The sequence below is a fragment of the Bemisia tabaci genome, chromosome 1, assembly GCF_918797505.1.
Source record: "Bemisia tabaci chromosome 1, PGI_BMITA_v3".
Lineage (NCBI taxonomy): Eukaryota > Metazoa > Arthropoda > Insecta > Hemiptera > Aleyrodidae > Bemisia > Bemisia tabaci.
Genome location: NC_092793.1, coordinates 59,636,795 through 59,654,213, shown reverse-complemented (window position 1 = coordinate 59,654,213; position 17,419 = coordinate 59,636,795). Strand labels below are relative to the sequence as shown.

At 39.5% G+C, this 17,419-nt stretch overlaps 1 long non-coding RNA gene across 2 annotated transcripts in view; it reads right to left on the bottom strand.

Moving 5' to 3' along the window:
• LOC140225481 (uncharacterized) overlaps positions 1 to 17,419 on the bottom strand; it is a 230,387-nt gene that overhangs the window by 181,600 nt on the left and 31,368 nt on the right. The window contains exon 3 of one of the 2 annotated variants that reach the window (XR_011900563.1): positions 11,385 to 11,416. This is a non-coding gene — a long non-coding RNA (uncharacterized lncRNA). Of the gene's footprint in view, positions 1 to 6,512; positions 6,672 to 11,384; positions 11,417 to 17,419 lie in introns of those variants that run through there. The other variant, XR_011900564.1, reaches the window with a different exon arrangement.

Genomic DNA, 17,419 nt, shown 5'->3' with positions numbered 1-17,419 from the left:
GCAACCAAGATATGCCTTTACTGTGTCGCAGGCAAATAGTGAAATCAGGCATTTTTTCAAATGCCTAGGCAAACAGTCAAATATTCTAACTTACATTGAAATTCTGACCCTTTTCTTTATTTCAGAAAAAATAATTCATTGCTGCTGCAAGAAAAATTCTTGGTAAAAATTTGCAGCACACAATAGCATTTTAAACGATTTGTAGCTCCTGAACAGACTCTGATCTTGAAATTTTCAACATGACATAAAATACAGAATTTTTGGAATTTCAACATTTAAAAATATGAGAAGCCATTGAAGGGTAAGAGACAAAAAGAGTTCGTATAGGTTTGATGAATTATTTTTCCAAAAATAGTGAAAAATCGTGAACTCTTTCGCCATAAATTCACACAATTGTGTAGGCCGTCGAAATTTGACTATATCTGCCTAGGCATTTGACTATCTGCTTAGGCATTTGACAAAATGCCTGATTTCACTATTTGCCTGCGACAACTGCACCCCACACTCAAGTTTTCCTTTGTTCCAAAGAATATGAAATAGATTGATTTGGGCACATTAATTTTTTAAATAAATTTCTGTCGTAAAAATCTCTTCAGTGACCAAGGTACCTTCCTTCCTCGAGCCCATACGATGAATCAGAAAAAGTGCCATTGATTTCGATCTTTCCCCCTCTGTCGTCCTTATAATACTGAAATATCATAAAATTCACAGCTGTGGAACAATCTTAATTTTCATTTTTCAAGGAGTGGACTGACTTTCCTCTCCAATTTTGATTTGACTAAAGTTTCCTCGAGCTGTCACGAGAAATAAGGAAAATGAGGAAGGGAGAAGAGAGCGCTTGCCGAACTTGACGGAGCTCTCCGAAAATGACGCACTCTCTTTAAAGTAGTATAAGCCGCTGATATTCCACGACCCAAGCAAACAAGATCGCCTGCTAACCTAAACTTGTCTCGCTTAAAATCAATTTAAAATTTTGACTTGAGGGGGAAAAAACTCAGCGTGAATACGTAAAAAAGGTCATAGAAGACTAATGTTCCCACGGGTAGGCCAAAAAAGTTTACTTCTCTCTGCCTCTCTCTCCCCCTCGTCCATCTCTCTGCCTCTCTCCCATGTATCTCGCCCGGGCCAGCTGTGCTCTGCAAGTCAACAAAATTAAAACAACGATGATTAAGCCTCCGAACTTTCTTTGGTAGCACTTTCACCCACGCACGTTCCCCGTTGCCTAAATTAATAGTAAACTCTGCAACACATCATAACGTTTCACGGACAAAGTGTACTGTATGCATCAACAGACAACACTACAGCAAAATTCTAGAATTAAGGAACACGCTGAATTAAAACAAAGCCACGCGGTACAGAAATTTGAATTGGTGATCAGCTCGTGCGCGAAAATCGAACCATTCAGCATTTTCCAAAACGGGGAACAGAGTATTTTCAGCGTCTTATGTGACAACTGTGGGGGTAATTAGGCCCCTAACTTGCCAGTAAAAAGCCACTAATTGCTCTTTGATAATCCATACACGTTGTCATTCTGTTATTCCGAGAAGGGGATGGAAGGGGAAGGGGGGTTGACACGCTTTTCTCTTGTTTTCTTCGGGACTCTCCTGATTGCCGAGGTGTTCCCGCGACTTGCCTTCTCAGAAGTGAATTAGGTGGTTATTTCAGAAGCCAACTCAAGCGATGATATTCTGAAGGAAAACTTGGCCAAAATAGAAACATTGAAATTAGAAGTTAATTGAAAGGTACTTCAAAGTTAAATTAGAAGTGGTTTATTAGGTTTCTTCGCCGGTAGAGGGCGGCGCGGCGTCCAGTAAGAGATTGGCAGCAGGGAGTGGAGAATGAGACCAGAAAGGGTAATGTAGCATCGCGTCCATGATATTGGACTCCATGCTCAGCTATATGATATTCAGTTGCTCATCACGTCCAAGATCTTGGACTCCATGCTCACTTTAATTAGGGATAATTTTTTCGAAAAATCGAAGTGAGCATAGCGTCCAAAATTGTGGGACGCAGGTATTCTCCGACAATATAGGAGCATGGGGTCCAAAAATTTATTAAGACAATTTTGGTGAAATAAAGACAAAAAAATGTGTTCTCGAAAAAAATTGTGCATTGCTTAGGTCGGGTTAAGTTAGGTTAGGTTAGGAAGCGAAGTATACGATTTTCTATCATGATGAACTTTAAAACTAAGGGAGGTCTACTTGCTTTTGGACTCCATGCTCAAGCAAAGAAGTGAGACGTTTAGCGATGAGCATGGAGTCCAAGATCTTGGACGAGATGAGCAGGTAAGTATATCAAGGATGAGCATGGAGTCCAATATCTTGGACGCGATGCTACATAATCCCAGAAAGGATCACTCGGGCGTATTTCTGTCAAACGGAACTATGTGCATTATGACTTGAGCCCTATTAAGTATAAATCCTTATAGATCTCAGGGCGCATGTCTTAATTTACATAGTTCCGTTGGACACAAATACGTCCACTTGCCTGATGATCTGTGGAGAGATCGGTATCAATGGCGATTAGGAGTCACGGGACGCTTAAGTACGCTGGGTTAGCGACGTGATACACTTATACAGGGTGTCCCAAAAGTCCCTTCCACCCCCTCTAAAATTTTACCTAATTAATATTTTGAAACGAAACTTTGGGGATGTTCATCGATCAATGTAAGCTACTTTTGGGGCCCCCCAGAATTTTCGGGGCCCCCCGTGGGGAGGGGCTGCGGACCCCAACTTTTTTTTTTCAAATGGCAACCCCTATCTTGTGATACCTCATTCGAAAGAGCATAAAAAACTAAGAATTTTGGCGCAAACCGCAGATCAATATCTTAATTTTTGACCGAGTTATGATAGGTCAAAGGTCAAATTTGACCTATTTTCAAAAAATCATAACTCCGGTTCAAATTATCGTAATGAAAAAAATAAAACGGGAAAATTTACCACATTGTAAGCACTTTTAAGGAAAAATCACAGAAATTACTTCAAACTAATTTTAAGGGGGGTTTCGGACCCCCAAATACGCCAATTCAAGGGTCATTCAATTTTCCCGCGAAATAAGCCAATTTCCCCCAGATTTGCCTCCACATTAGTTCAGTAAGGTCAAAATCAGTTCAACATTACGTTGGCAAGTCCCCAAATTTCGGGAAAAGTTAAAAAAAAAAAATTTAAACGGTCAAATTTAATCACCTTTAATTTTGTTTTTTTTTAACTTTTCCCGAAATTTGGGGACTTGCCAACGTAATGTTGAACTGATTTTGACCTTACTGAACTAATGTGGAGGCAAATCTGGGGGAAATTGGCTTATTTCGCGGGAAAATTGAATGACCCTTGAATTGGCGTATTTGGGGGTCCGAAACCCCCCTTAAAATTAGTTTGAAGTAATTTCTGTGATTTTTCCTTAAAAGTGCTTACAATGTGGTAAATTTTCCCGTTTTATTTTTTTCATTACGATAATTTGAACCGGAGTTATGATTTTTTGAAAATAGGTCAAATTTGACCTTTGACCTATCATAACTCGGTCAAAAATTAAGATATTGATCTGCGGTTTGCGCCAAAATTCTTAGTTTTTTATGCTCTTTCGAATGAGGTATCACAAGATAGGGGTTGCCATTTGAAAAAAAAAAGTTGGGGTCCGCAGCCCCTCCCCACGGGGGGCCCCGAAAATTCTGGGGGGCCCCAAAAGTAGCTTACATTGATCGATGAACATCCCCAAAGTTTTGTTTCAAAATATTAATTAGGTAAAATTTTAGAGGGGGTGGAAGGGACTTTTGGGACACCCTGTATATGAATTAAAAGCTGGATGATATTTTAAAAATAAATGAAGCTATTGTTTCCTAGTGTTCTTAGATTTGTTTCCGTTTGCCTTTCAAGAAATACATCGCGAAAAAAGCTTTTGCGACGTCGATTTTCTTTAAAATACGAATTCCGATTTTGTGCCCAAAGCAATAAATAACAAAAAAAAAAAATGTCAAATAAAGAAACACCCACTAAAGTGAGCCTTTGTATTTGGTAGAGCCTTTTCCTATTTTGTTTTTATTTTTGTCCTTTATTTCTACTTCGGTTTCCTCTATCTCTCTCTATATAGTGATAAGAGAGCGAGAGACACAATAGCTCGAATGCAGACATCAATAAAAACACACTAAAATACAAAAAAACAAATGGGTATACAAGGCTAGAGGAGGATAAAACAACCAGGACGTTTCGGGCCCATTACATGCCCATTCTTAACTGGAACAAAAGCTAAAAAATGTAAAAATTAAAACAAGAAAATGAGCATGCAACTGACCGAGGTAGGAATCAGTGCAAACTGAGTTTGAGCTTGAGTTTGCTTGAGCTGGCTTGAGTTTGCACTGATTCCTACCTCGGTCAGTTGCATGCTCATTTTCTTGTTTTAATTTTTACATTTTTTAGCTTTTGTCTCAGTTGAGAATGGGCATTTAATTGGCCCGAAATGTCCTGGTTGTTTTATCCTCCTCTAGCCTTGTATACCCATTTGTTTTTTTTTTGTATTTTAGTGTGTTTTTATTGTTCTCTCTATAGACTGCGCAACAAGAAAATGAGTTTGCAGGAAACACACGACTTGGAAAAATGGCGCAAAACCATTAGCTGTGATCTGTAAATGAGACTTATTATGTTTTTAGAGGAGAACATATCAACATCATTCATTGACGTATCTTCTGAATTTGCTTTGCACACAGCAGAAAAATCATGGACGTTTTTAAGAATCGACGATGAGTGGTTCTCCATGTAAAAAATAACGTACGATAGTAAAACAGAAAGTCTGCAACGTCACAAACCGAGATTCGTGATTTGGGAATTTCACCACTGAAATGGAAAACAAACTTCAAAACAGATTCTGTTACTATTTCAGGCCCTCATTTCTCTTCCTCCTGGATTGACCAGTCGCGCCCACAAAAATAGCAAAAACTCATGAGCGGATCAAATTTTAATGGTCAACTGGATGCCTTACCGGAGAATTTTACGGAGAACAGCCTGAACCTTTGTTCTTCAAGTGCCGGTAATTACCTCAATACGCCTTACAAAAAACAGGAAAAAATCAACCCGTAAAATCTAAAAAATCGAATCACGACAACGATAGGTTATGCAACCGTCTAGATAGCATAAACGATCTCAGAGATAACCTCTTTTTGACGTAGTTCAGTACCAATCGAACCTTTTCGACCCGCAAGGACTCGCCCTTTTCGGAGATGCCGATTTTAAATTTTTGCAAAAATTGGGAGCTTTGCCTCCCGAACCCTTCCCTCCCAACTCTGCCGCGCTAAGGAAAAACGCCGTATAAACCTTCACGCGTTGCCAAATTTCCTTTGATAAAACACGAATTTCCTGGTTAACATTTGAATATTTTCCTTCCAATTTTTCAAACAATTTTGCTCGCAATTTCACCTAAATTTCCTGAAAATTTCGAGGAAAAATATTCATAACTTTCCTCAAAAATGAACATTTTATCGAGGGAAATTTGGCAACAGTCGGATGTTCATACGGCGTTTTTCCTTAGCACGGCAGAACTATCCGAGGGGGCTGACATTCTTCCCATGCATCAGGAACCCTCAGTATACAACGTCTGAGCAAAGTTTGGGCCGAAACATGGGATGGGAGGAGTTTTACCACCAACATCTTTAAGATCTGCCGGTTTAATAACGGCGTGATTTATCCAATAACCTAATCAGCACATCGCGAAAGGCCCCACTTCATATCTTACTTTGACTTCGTTCTGTGGCTATTGACGACCAAAAGTACCATGATTTATGAGATTTAAGTTTTGGAGGATTTGCTTGCTTTTTAGGAACAGTTTTAGTAATTACAGCACCCATCGCTTTAAACGAGAGAATCCTAAGTCTGCCGCTAAGATGAATTGGTTTCTCTCTTCGACGTCCATGAGTCTTCAATCCAAAAATTATCGACAGGACCGGGTTCTTTGACCCTCTCTGGCATAGCTTTACGGATTTGTAACTACGTTTTTTTGGGGTTTTCAAAAATTGACTCTATCGTCTGTGCCATAATTTTGCAAATTTTCATTAGTTTTTTTTTTCTTTCGAATAACCGATGCCTTGAAATTTGCAATTTTGAAAAAAAAAACTGAGTACTCTTTGTTTTTAATGCAAGCTACGAAAAAAATTAGGGACCCCCAGCGAATCTGAGATCTCATGCCATAGAGGATTAATCGAGTGTGCGCTTGAAATCGATCCATACGGAACAATAAGTTACTGGATGCTTTGTATGAAAGTTTTCGCGGGAATAAATGCCGCAGGAAGACGGCTGACCATAGATAGCAATGATCAATCATGACCGCGAGGCTTAATTCATTGTACGAGAAAATTGGTGTCCCATAAGAAATAACAACTATGATCCAGATCCATGACGAATATGACCGAATCATATTAGTGCAGAAAAAAACGAAATAAAATAAGTAAGTGAAGAATAAAATAAAAATCACTGGAATAGAAGCCAAAACAAAAGTGCGAAGCTCGATGAGTAATCTAATGTATCGAGTACCTGAAGAGGAGCCTCGATTGGCGGGCAGTAATCCGAAATACACGAAGAGGACGCGAATGCACATGCAAGCGGTTCCGAAGAGCGCCGTGCGATTTAGGGACGCAACCGGCAGAGCAGCAACGTATCGCAGTGCAGTGCGCGGGAGACTGAGTTCTGGAGCCGAATGCAGGATGCAGGATGCCGGATACCCCTCCCTCCCGGCCATTCCCACCCCTTCGTCCCTGAGGGACCCCTGAGCGCCGACGCGACGCCGCGCCGCGCCGTGTCAAGACGTCCAAGTTGATAGCGGACGCCCTCACGCAACTTGTTCTATCGGCGCCGTTTCTTGTTGCGCCTCAGAGGAGCAAGAAGAAGGAGAAGAAAAAGAAGAAGGAGAAGAAAAAGAAGAAGAAAAAAGACTGGTAAAACGAGCTGTTTTAGACCCTCCGAGGCTTGGCTAATTAGGTACGTCGTCGCTGAGACTAGGCAATTCTGCCTCTTTTGTTTTCTCGAAAACTGAATATATTTTCTCCAGCAGCCCCAGTAGTGTGAGGGAGGCTAGAGGAGGAGCGAGCTATCAATGCGACGCACCCTCAGGCAGTATTCTACGATAAGAGGCAGGGTACACGGTCAATAGAGGCGCCCTTTCCGAAGTGGATACACTGAAAGTTGAGGAAAATAGCCTATTTTTGACCTCTCAGTTTGAACAAAGAAACTACCTGTTTTACAGCCCAAAAATAAGTCTTTTGAAGGACAGATGCCCATTAGGGCCCAAAATTTGTCAAAAGTTCTTGAAAGGCAAGAGGAATAATGCGGGGTGTTTCTGACAACCCTTATAATCCCTTTCCTGTTATTTTAGATCGTGCGAAGTTAGGAACCGCGAAGTCGAAGAGAAAAACGACCCAAGGGAATTTGAATTTCCTGGTCCAGGACCCCTTCCCCATATATCCGGAGCAGGCCCGCCACATCTCATCTCGGGCCCTGGTACCAATTTTCTGGCCCGGGCCCCTAGCACAGGGGGGGGGGGGGGGTCCGGGGGGCTTCCCCCGGGAAATTTTTGAAATTTTAAATCTATTTGGACGCATTATGAAGCTCTTGAGATGGAGATTTTCCATCAATTTCTGCAGAATAAATACGCCTTTTTGTTTACTTTCAGCACCAAAAACTTTCGAATTGTTGCATTCAAAACATCTATACATTTTTTTTTGAGGGGGCAGATGATAATTTTCAATTCTATGGGGAGCCGAGCCCCCCTGGACTCCCCTTTCGTACGTCTATGGCAAGGGAGTTAAGCCATTGAAGTCGAGGATGCCCAGAAAGGAGCCTCTTAGCATCCGACAACGGAAGAAAATGAAACACAGTTACTAAAAATATCATTCTACATATACTCAAAATCTTGAAAATCTCTAAAAAAGTAAGAAAAATTTTATAGTGCCCCAGCGTGTTTTTGAAACTTTATTCACCGTTTGCGGAATTTTTAGGGTAATTTTTTCACTTTTCCCTACGAGACAAGGGTTACACATGAATTCGTAGTGGTTTGTCACCTGCGTCACGGGCCCCTCCAGGGCCCGGGCCCCGGTACCAAGGACCCAGTATCCCCCCCCCCTTGTGGCGGGCCTGATCCGGAGAGGGGGGGGGGGCAGGGAGGATCGCGATCTTTAAAGTTGGGTCCCTGACCGAATTGCGAATCACTTGTATTAGAAGTGAAAAATTCGGTCACCATAAATTGATGCCTCATATTTCAAAATCGGCCCACCGAGATCCAAACGTGGCCTCTTGAAGGAGGCAGTTCCCCCTCCACAAATTAGACTTTCATATTCCATCAGAGAGTTTTTGTGTTTTGGCTTTTATTCAAAAAATCATTCTTCATTATGAATATTAAAGCATATTTTGAGCTAACTTATCCTTAACTGTTCTCAAATTTCGGAAATATGAGACACCTCAGAGCGCGTTGATGACGGCACAAAGATACAACTATTCGTACTTGATGGATGTCCGTGTTGCATTTACAAAATTGAAGGCGCGAGTCGTGAACTCAAAATGCTCTGCTCTCTGCTGCCAAATAAGTGTCGTCCAGATTCTGAAGAAAACTCATTGCTATCTCCAACAATTTGAGAAAGGTGAATAAAGCTAAGATTTTCCTTCGAAGTGGATACCATGTCAGAGTCACATACCATCGCCACAGCTCCAATATTCACACGCTGGATTTAAGCATTTAACGATGGGAGCATTATGCCTACATTTAAATATTATTTAATTTGAACAAAGTAAAAAGTTAATATTTTCCTTCATTTCCGCGTGATAACACATACGTACTTACTCTGGAGTCTGAATAGTTACGCGCTTAATTTCGGTATTTAACGGTATTCATAGCTTCAGTAATTTTGAAACAGGTGAAAAGCTAATATTTTCTTCAAAGCGGCGTGAATCATCACATCATATACCAATGACGCGGCTCCAATATTCACGCGCCTGATTTCAGGATGGACCGTCAGACGAGGTGTTAATTTTAGCTTTCGGATACATGTATCTTGACCAGAATTTCACGCAGAACACGATTCTTGCGTTGAAAATTACTGAGATCAAGTCCCAACTTAGATATTTACGTTTTAATTTTACATAACGGGAAATTTGAATTGCTCCGTCACGAGAAACGCACTACTCTGCTTTGGTCAAATCGCACCTCACAACGGTTTTGGCAGGCTTCTCAATCGAGCATCGTTCCTTATCCACCCGTCATTGTTTCAAGTGTAAACAATTTGACATAGCTGAGTCAAAGCATCAAGATTAAGGTATTGTAGTATCTGTCAAGGTAACGCTTAGTTTGCGATCTGACGTACGTCGACCATTGTGTTTTCATGAGCGGGAGGTTTGCATTTCACGCGTTAAGTTTTAAAATTGAAAAGTAAGAAAAAAAATTTATTTCTCAGAAAACTACATTTTACTGGAGGAGAATAAATCCGTGAATCAAAATACAGTCCAATATGTATCGTCAACTGCGGCAAAGAAACATGGACGGGAAATAATTCATTCGCGAAACGCCTTGAAATTTTTAGCTCGGCAACCAGCAGTTGTTCACGAGCTGAATAAATTGCCTGCGCCACTCGATAAAGGCGGTTTAAAGAGGTAAGTTCCGATCTCAGATTATGGGCCTTCGCGGTGATCCTGAGCTGAGATTGAAACGGTCTGGAATAAATTCTATATTCATATCCTATTAAAGCACAGAGGTTTGTAAGGATTCTTGGAGAGTAATGATTCTATTGCAACAATCAGGTATAGTGCAGCCCCCATTGATGAAGTGATAGGAAACAGATTAAAAGAGATAAACTTTTCAAAAAGACGAAGACTTCCGATGTCGAACAAAATGATGAGTCACGGGTAGAAAAAATAAGGTAGGGTGATAGAATCTAGAGTGGTCCCGCCAAAATTTTGTAAGGTCCCAAAAGTAGTTTCTATTTACCTGGGGGTGGGCACTCTCATAATTTAAAGTCAATTTTCCCGAACTTTAAAGCTCAACTGGAGCTGGACAAGGCATCGAAAAAATTTAAAACGTTTCTCAGTAGTAGTTCTGATGGGTTCAGGACTAAAAGTGTCCGATTTTGGCATGGAATGACCCTACTTCTATTCATTCCGAGGCTACAAGGGTGGCGCAGGACTTTCCGATTACCTAATACCTATGTAAAAACGCTGTGAAAGCATTCGAATGTTGCCAAATTCACTCTCAGAAAATATAAATTTTTGCAGAAAGTTATGAATATTTTTTTCTTGAAACTTCCAGACTTTTCAGATCAAACAGGATGCCTGGCAAAATTCCATTTTATCATTCCCTGACTTCTTCTGATGAAATTCCCTGACTTTTTAACGATAACGTAAGGGCACTTATTTGGATTGCATTCTGCAAAAGGGAACCACTAGCATTGCAATGATGCTAAGATTGTGCAACTTCATCTTTTGCAATAAAATTGCGGAAATCGTGAAAAACTATGAAATTTAGATGGTAATATTTTGTCTTAAATTTACAGTTTTTAGCGAGTAAAATAGAAACTATTAATGGGGATAATCGGGTTTTTCCTCCAAGACAAAAGAAGTTGCACAATCTTAGCAACATTGCAATGCTAGTGGTTCCTTTTTGCAAAATGCAATCCAATTAATCTGGTCAAAATGCTGGCACAACAACGCGATCAGTTGGCCCATCGCGGACCTGATTTTTACGTGAAACCAGACTCCACAAAAAATTCCCTGATGATTCCCGGGCGAGTTGCACTCCCTGACTTTTCTCGGTCGCTAGCCACCCTGTCAAAGTAAGAAGGAGATGCTCTAAATAATTGGAGGAGAAATATTCACAAGTTTTCTTGAAAAATTGTGATTTGTCGAGGTAAATTTGGCAACGCCTGTTTGATTCATACTGCGTTCTTCCTTGGCACGGCAAACCTGAGATCGATGTTCTGTGAAGGAATCTTCTATCTCCTTAAAGCACAATGACTATGCGTTGTGACGAGGACGCTTGTTTTTGTTAGTGACAAATTTTATCCCCAATTAAGAAAAGAAAAAGTGACTCGATCAGTTTCAGGAATTTTGACACGTAGGCTTCGATAGCTAAGGATACTACTTAATTGAAACGTGTCTTGCGGAAACCGCTGATCATTTTTCCGGCTGTAGGATTTGTGTTCATCATATTTGTCGAAAGTTGCTAAACCGTGAAAGAGGTAATAGGACTCACTTTAGGATTAAAATAACTCTATAACGTGTATTAACACCTGATTTATGAATAAACCTCTGAAAATTATAAACAAATCGAGAAAACCCAAGACTGGGAAAATGGACACCAGCGGTTTTTGGACATGATTGAATTTATTATCCGTGAAAAGAAATGAAACAATGATTCACACTTACCGAACAACAGGTCACAGCATGGGCACGGGATTCTGAAAAAATAAGAAAAAAATCGTCAATGTACGGAATGATGAAAATCTGAACGAGAAAAAGGGGAGGGGCTCAAGTAGATAGTCAGTAACCCTGCTAAAAGTGGTGAGTACGAATGAGTAGAAAATCAAAGTCATATGAATAGAATTTCAATCCATATAAATAGAATTTCAATTCATATGAATAGAATTTCAATTCATATGAATAGAATTTCAATTCATATGAATAGAATTTCAATTCATATGAATAGAATTTCAACTCATATGAATAGAATTTCAACTCATATGAATAGAATTTCAATTCATATGAATAGAATTTAACTCATATGAGCAGAATTTCTCTATTCAGTTTTCGCCGACTCATATGACAAGAGGTTTCAACTCACATGGGTTCACGTTTAATCTACCGTGTCCGATATCTCAGAAACTAGTCGCCGCATCAAAAAAATTATAAGAACAAAATGTTTTTATTTTTCAAATTTACATGCTGTGTCGGTGTCTCCTGGTCAGAAACAGCACTTCTGAAAAATGAAAAAAACTTAATTAATGCGAGTTGAACTTTTCTACTCTTATGAGCAGAATATTCTAGAGATATGAGTAGGATTTCTACTCATATAAGTAGAAAGTTCTACTCATGTGAGTTGGCGAATTCTGAATAGCCTACTCGTCATTTTTAGCAGGGTAATGCTATATAACATTGAAATTCTAATTTTCCTGATTTTGTAAGATTAAATATTCCTCGTGCAGTTAGTTTAGTAGAAGCACTTGTTAAAAGATAAGTTATTTTTAGCTATATGCCGCGTTATATATGCGATTTTTCCTGCAGCTTGGTAACAACATCAAAAACTATGCGTCATTCATCTCAATATCACGGCATGTATGCAAATTCTCCAGCGGTTTACTTAGAACATGAACAATCGCCAGTGGCGTGGCGTGCTTCGCTTTGATTGATCAATTGATCTGCCATTTAAACCATGCGTATGGATCGGTAGACAGGGTGTTCACAACGAACATCTTAATAATCGATTCTTTACCATGGCTTCAAACGGGGAAATATCGATTACGCGATTTATATCCATGCGAGCCTCATATTCATAAATGTCACTAGTTCGACACATACAAAAAGCCAAAACTTTCCTACAATTTCGTATGATACCACATACCTAATCCGAAGTTCGGATGCTTGCTACCTCGAATTCCGCTCATAAAAAATGAGAGGTGGCGTGAGTATCATATTCATAAACTTCACCAACTTGAGATAGGCGAAAAGCAAAAATTTTCCTTCAATATCGCGAGATACGTGTTGAAAATTTTCCGGCGGATGCGTTGAATCCTAAACGATTACTCGCTTTGCATCTCGATATCGCAGAAAAGGCGCAATTTTTCTTGCGATTGCGAAAAAAAAATGAAAAAACTCCAGCGGTTTCGTAAGATCATTTAAAACTACGCGTGCTCGTCTCACATCGCGACACAAATGAACATTTTTTGGCGGACGATTAAGACCACACAATTTCCACCTCAATAACGCGGAAAATTCGCGACTTTTATACGGACACGAGCGTAGCATTCACGATGTCCGTAATTTGTGAAAGGTAAACAGCTATGATTTTCCTTCAGTTTCGCGTGATACCACAACTCCACTCCAGTGTACGAATAGTTGCTCACTACAATGCAGACTGTTGTAATTAGTAAAGTGAGAAATTGCGCGATCTTCATCTTGATATTGCAAGAAACACGTGATACTTCCAACGGACTCGTTAAATCCTGAGAAATTACATGCTTTTGATCTCGGTATCGCGCGAAATGTGTTTTCCTTCTCTCCATTTTGCAAGATAAACTGAGAAATTACGTGAGAATAACCGGAAATCGCGGCATTATTCCGAAGGTTTTGTAGAATGATTGCAAATACGCGTTATTCGCCTCTAATTCATGCGCTTCTATTTTCTACGTCGCATTTATGTGAAACCAATGGGCCTGTTGCAAACTTTTGCTAGAGCAAAAATAAGAGTTGTTTCTTATAGATAATGCCTCAAAAATCACGATGAGCGCATCGGCAAAGTCTGAAATGCACTCATAACTTCACAATCTGCGTAAGAAATTTGCGTTTTTTTAAGCTTCCCGCTTCAAAAACGATACTACGGCACAGGTGAACATTTTGTTAGAGGAGTCGCTCCATCGTCGGCGATATTCATCATGGCCGACACTTGCGCGCAGTTCCGCGCGTAATTCAAGGAGAGTTCAAGGTCAATCAATTCGGGCATGGAAAACATGAACGTTAAAACACGCCGATTGTTATCTGGTCTAATCCAGTTCAGGTATTATCTCGTCCCATCACACGTGTTTTGGCGGATTGGCGTCGGCCATGATGAGTATTGCCGAAGATGGAACGACTCCTTTTACAAAATGTTCACCTGTGCCGTAGTATCGCTTTTGAAGCGGGAAGCTCAAAAAACCGCAAATTTCTTACGCAGACTGTGAAGTTATGAGTGCATTTCAGACTTTGCCGATGCGCTCATCGTGATTTTTGAGGCATTATCTAAAAGAAACAACTCTTATTTTTGCTCTAGCAAAAGTTTGCAACAGGCCCATTGTCGAACTACCACCCCTTTTACTTAACCCTAGTCTGCCTGAGTGGGGTCAGATTGACCCCACGGGAGTTTCAACTCTTTGCCATTTCTCGTGGTATGCACGAAATTTTTTGTCCTTCACAAATAGCTCTACAAAAACATCTAGGAACACGACTTTGAAGGGGGGGGGGATGTGCATGAGAGATCAAAAAATTCACTAGTACCCCTAGAAAGAAAGCCTGAGCGGGGTCAGATATCCTTGTAACATATATTTTACCATTTAGCATCACAAAAGCTTACTTTGAAGGTGTATTCACTTTACTCTTTTTAATTTTTTCCAGAAACTTATAAAACAAGCAAAATTTTTCTGATTTTTTTGTTTTCAGTATTTAGTAGCCCTATGATTTTTTTTCTCATGCTGAGAACAACATGGCAACATGTGTACATGATAAAATGGTTGCATACCCTGCGCCGTGTTTTTTAAAACTTAGATATGCTTTATGGTTAAGGCCTGTAAGGTTAGTGCACTGATATTAACTAAAAACATGAAAAAAACATAGCTAACTAATTGATTTTCAGCTGGGGTCAAATTGACCCCGCTCAGGCTTTCTCGTTGGTTCAGAGGCTCAGGCAGACTAGGGTCATTACCTAACTGAAAACTACACTGGAAAAAAAACACATTGGATCTAGAGTCCAGACTCTTGAAAACATCGACAAGAAAAAGGACTCTTGATTCAATCAGATTTAAGCTTAAATCAAAAGGAAATCCACTCAAATTAAGAGGCTTGGTTCTTAACTTAAGCTTAAATCCGATTGAATCGAGAGTATTTTTTCTTGTCGATGTTTTTAAGAGTCTGGACTCTAGATCCAATGTGTTTTTTCTTCCAGTGTATTTAAACATGCTTAGAGAAGCACCAAATATAAAAATAGAAGTAATAAAAAGAAGATTAATGTATAAATAAAGATTATTTTTCACGAAATTGAGTCGAGTGACGCGTAATCTTTTGATCATTTTACAATACCAATGGAAAAGTCGCGTTGGTATGTGATGTGGTATCACGCCGATTTGAAGGAAAGTCTTACAGTGTTGAATTCTGAAATGAAGCGCGCTACTGTTAGAACTACGTTGTTGTATGTTATGTGGTATCACGCCGCTTTGAAGGAAAAACTTGGCTTTTCACTTGTCTCAAATTATGAATACAGGCATTAAGCTCGCTAAGTTAAAGGGATCATTAGACGATGTAAAAAGTTGAGTAATCTGATACATGTATGTTAACTTAAATTTCACGGAAAACAAGATTCATGCGACTAAAATTACTAGAATCAACTCCTAACGAAGATATTTAATGATTCTTGACGCGTAAATTCAAACCTCCCGCTCATGAGAACGCTATCATCTACGAGAGTCAAATCGCACACTAAACATTACTGTGGCAGTCCATGCGATACTACAATATAGCGACCTCAATCTTGACGCTTTATCAGCTATGGCAAATTGTTTACTTTTTGCAATAAAGGGTGGATAAGGCGGAAAGCTCGATTAGGAATCCGTCCAAAACCGTTCTTAATCGCGATTTGAATCTTTTTTGACTTCTCGTGACTGGGCAATTCAAATTTCCCGGTACCGATGTAAAATAAAAACGTGAATATCTGTTACTTTATTTCAGTAATTTTCAATGCAAGAATCGTGTTCTCCGTGAAATTTTTGTCAAAAAACATGCATAAGAAAGCATAAATAGGACTACATTTTGCAATTTGGAACTATAAATTCTAGCCCGTTTTAAAAACAACGAATGTGCTGTTAGTTCCCCCCATGCACATAAGTGTTTTTCCAGAAAAGCCAGAATTTATAGTTCCAAATTGCAAAATACAGTCCAATTAATTGTACGTTGTCTAATGGTCCATTTAAAAAACAGGCGCACAGCCGCATGAATATTTAAACTGCGTCGTTGATATGTGATTTGGTACAGCGCAGTTTGGAAAAAAATCCTAGCTTTCCGCGCCTATTTCAATTACTGCGGCTATGAATTAAAAATGCTCTCATCGTTGAATACCGAAATCAAGGTCGCAGCTATTCAGACTCCGGAATAGGTACGCACGTAATGTGTATTATCACGCGGAAAAGAGGGAAAATAATAACTTTTTACCCAGCTCAAATTACTTAAAATTTGAATGTAGGCATGATGTTCACATCGCTAATTGCTGAAATCCAGCGCGTGAATATTTCAACTGCGGCGTCGGTATCTGATGTGGTATTACACCACTTTGAAGGAAAATATTTGCTTTTCACCTGTCTCAAATTACTAAGCTTTGAAAGTAGGCAAATATGTTTAGTAGAGTGCGGAAATCAATCCGCACTATTGGAACTACGCCGTTGGTATGATATATGGTATCACGCCGCTTTGCAGGAAAATCTTGGCTTTTTACCTGTCTCGTGTTACTGACATTCATGTATGTATCATAATTGCACCATTGAATGCGGAAATCGAACGAACAATTTTTCGGACTCCGAAGTAGGTACGTGATGTGGTATCACGCAAAAATGAAGGAAAATGTTGGTATTCCACATGTCTCACATTTGTGACGTAAGTAAATGTATGCATAATGCTCACAACGTAAAATTCTGAGATCAAGCGCGTGAATATTCGAACTGGGGCGATGGTGCTCATGTGATGTGGTATCACGCCGCTTTGAAGGAAAATCTTACATTTTCACCTGTCTCGAATTACTGACGTTCATGCATAAATGAATTTTATTAGTGGATGTGCATCCTTAATCGGCGATAGATGTGAAATTTTCCGCATTTTATTTCTCGCATCGAGTGCCGTATCTAGTTTCCAGTTTAAAAATAAAAAAGAAGATTTCTTACAACCGATATGCTGCCATTTTTTGTAGCTTCATTTGCATTACGCTTCATTATTTTTTACGTTAAATTTTAGTCAACAAACATGTATCAGATTACTCAACTTTGTACATTATCTAGTGGCCCCTTTACGTTAGTGTGCATATTGCCTGCATTCGTTCTTTGTTAGTCATTTATTTGAGACATGCAGGTGAAATGCCAAGATTTTCCTTCAAAGCGGAGTGATACCACATGACATACCAACGGCGTGGTTCAATTCCAATAGTTGCGCGCTTGACTTGATTTCAGAATTTAACGATGTGAGCGTTATGTGTACCTACATTCATAATTTCAGTTATTTGAGGCAGGTGAAAAGCTAAGATTTTCCTTCAAAGCCGTGTGATACCACATCACATACAAACGCTGCTATTCCAATATTTACGCACTTGCTTTCAGAATTTAACGTTGTGAGAATTGTACATACATTCATAAATGGACTGCGTTAAACAGAAAGGAACCAAGCCACATCAGCTATTGCCAAATTTAATTGGGCAATTTAATTTTTATATGAAAACGGTTAAGCGGATTTTCGTGCAA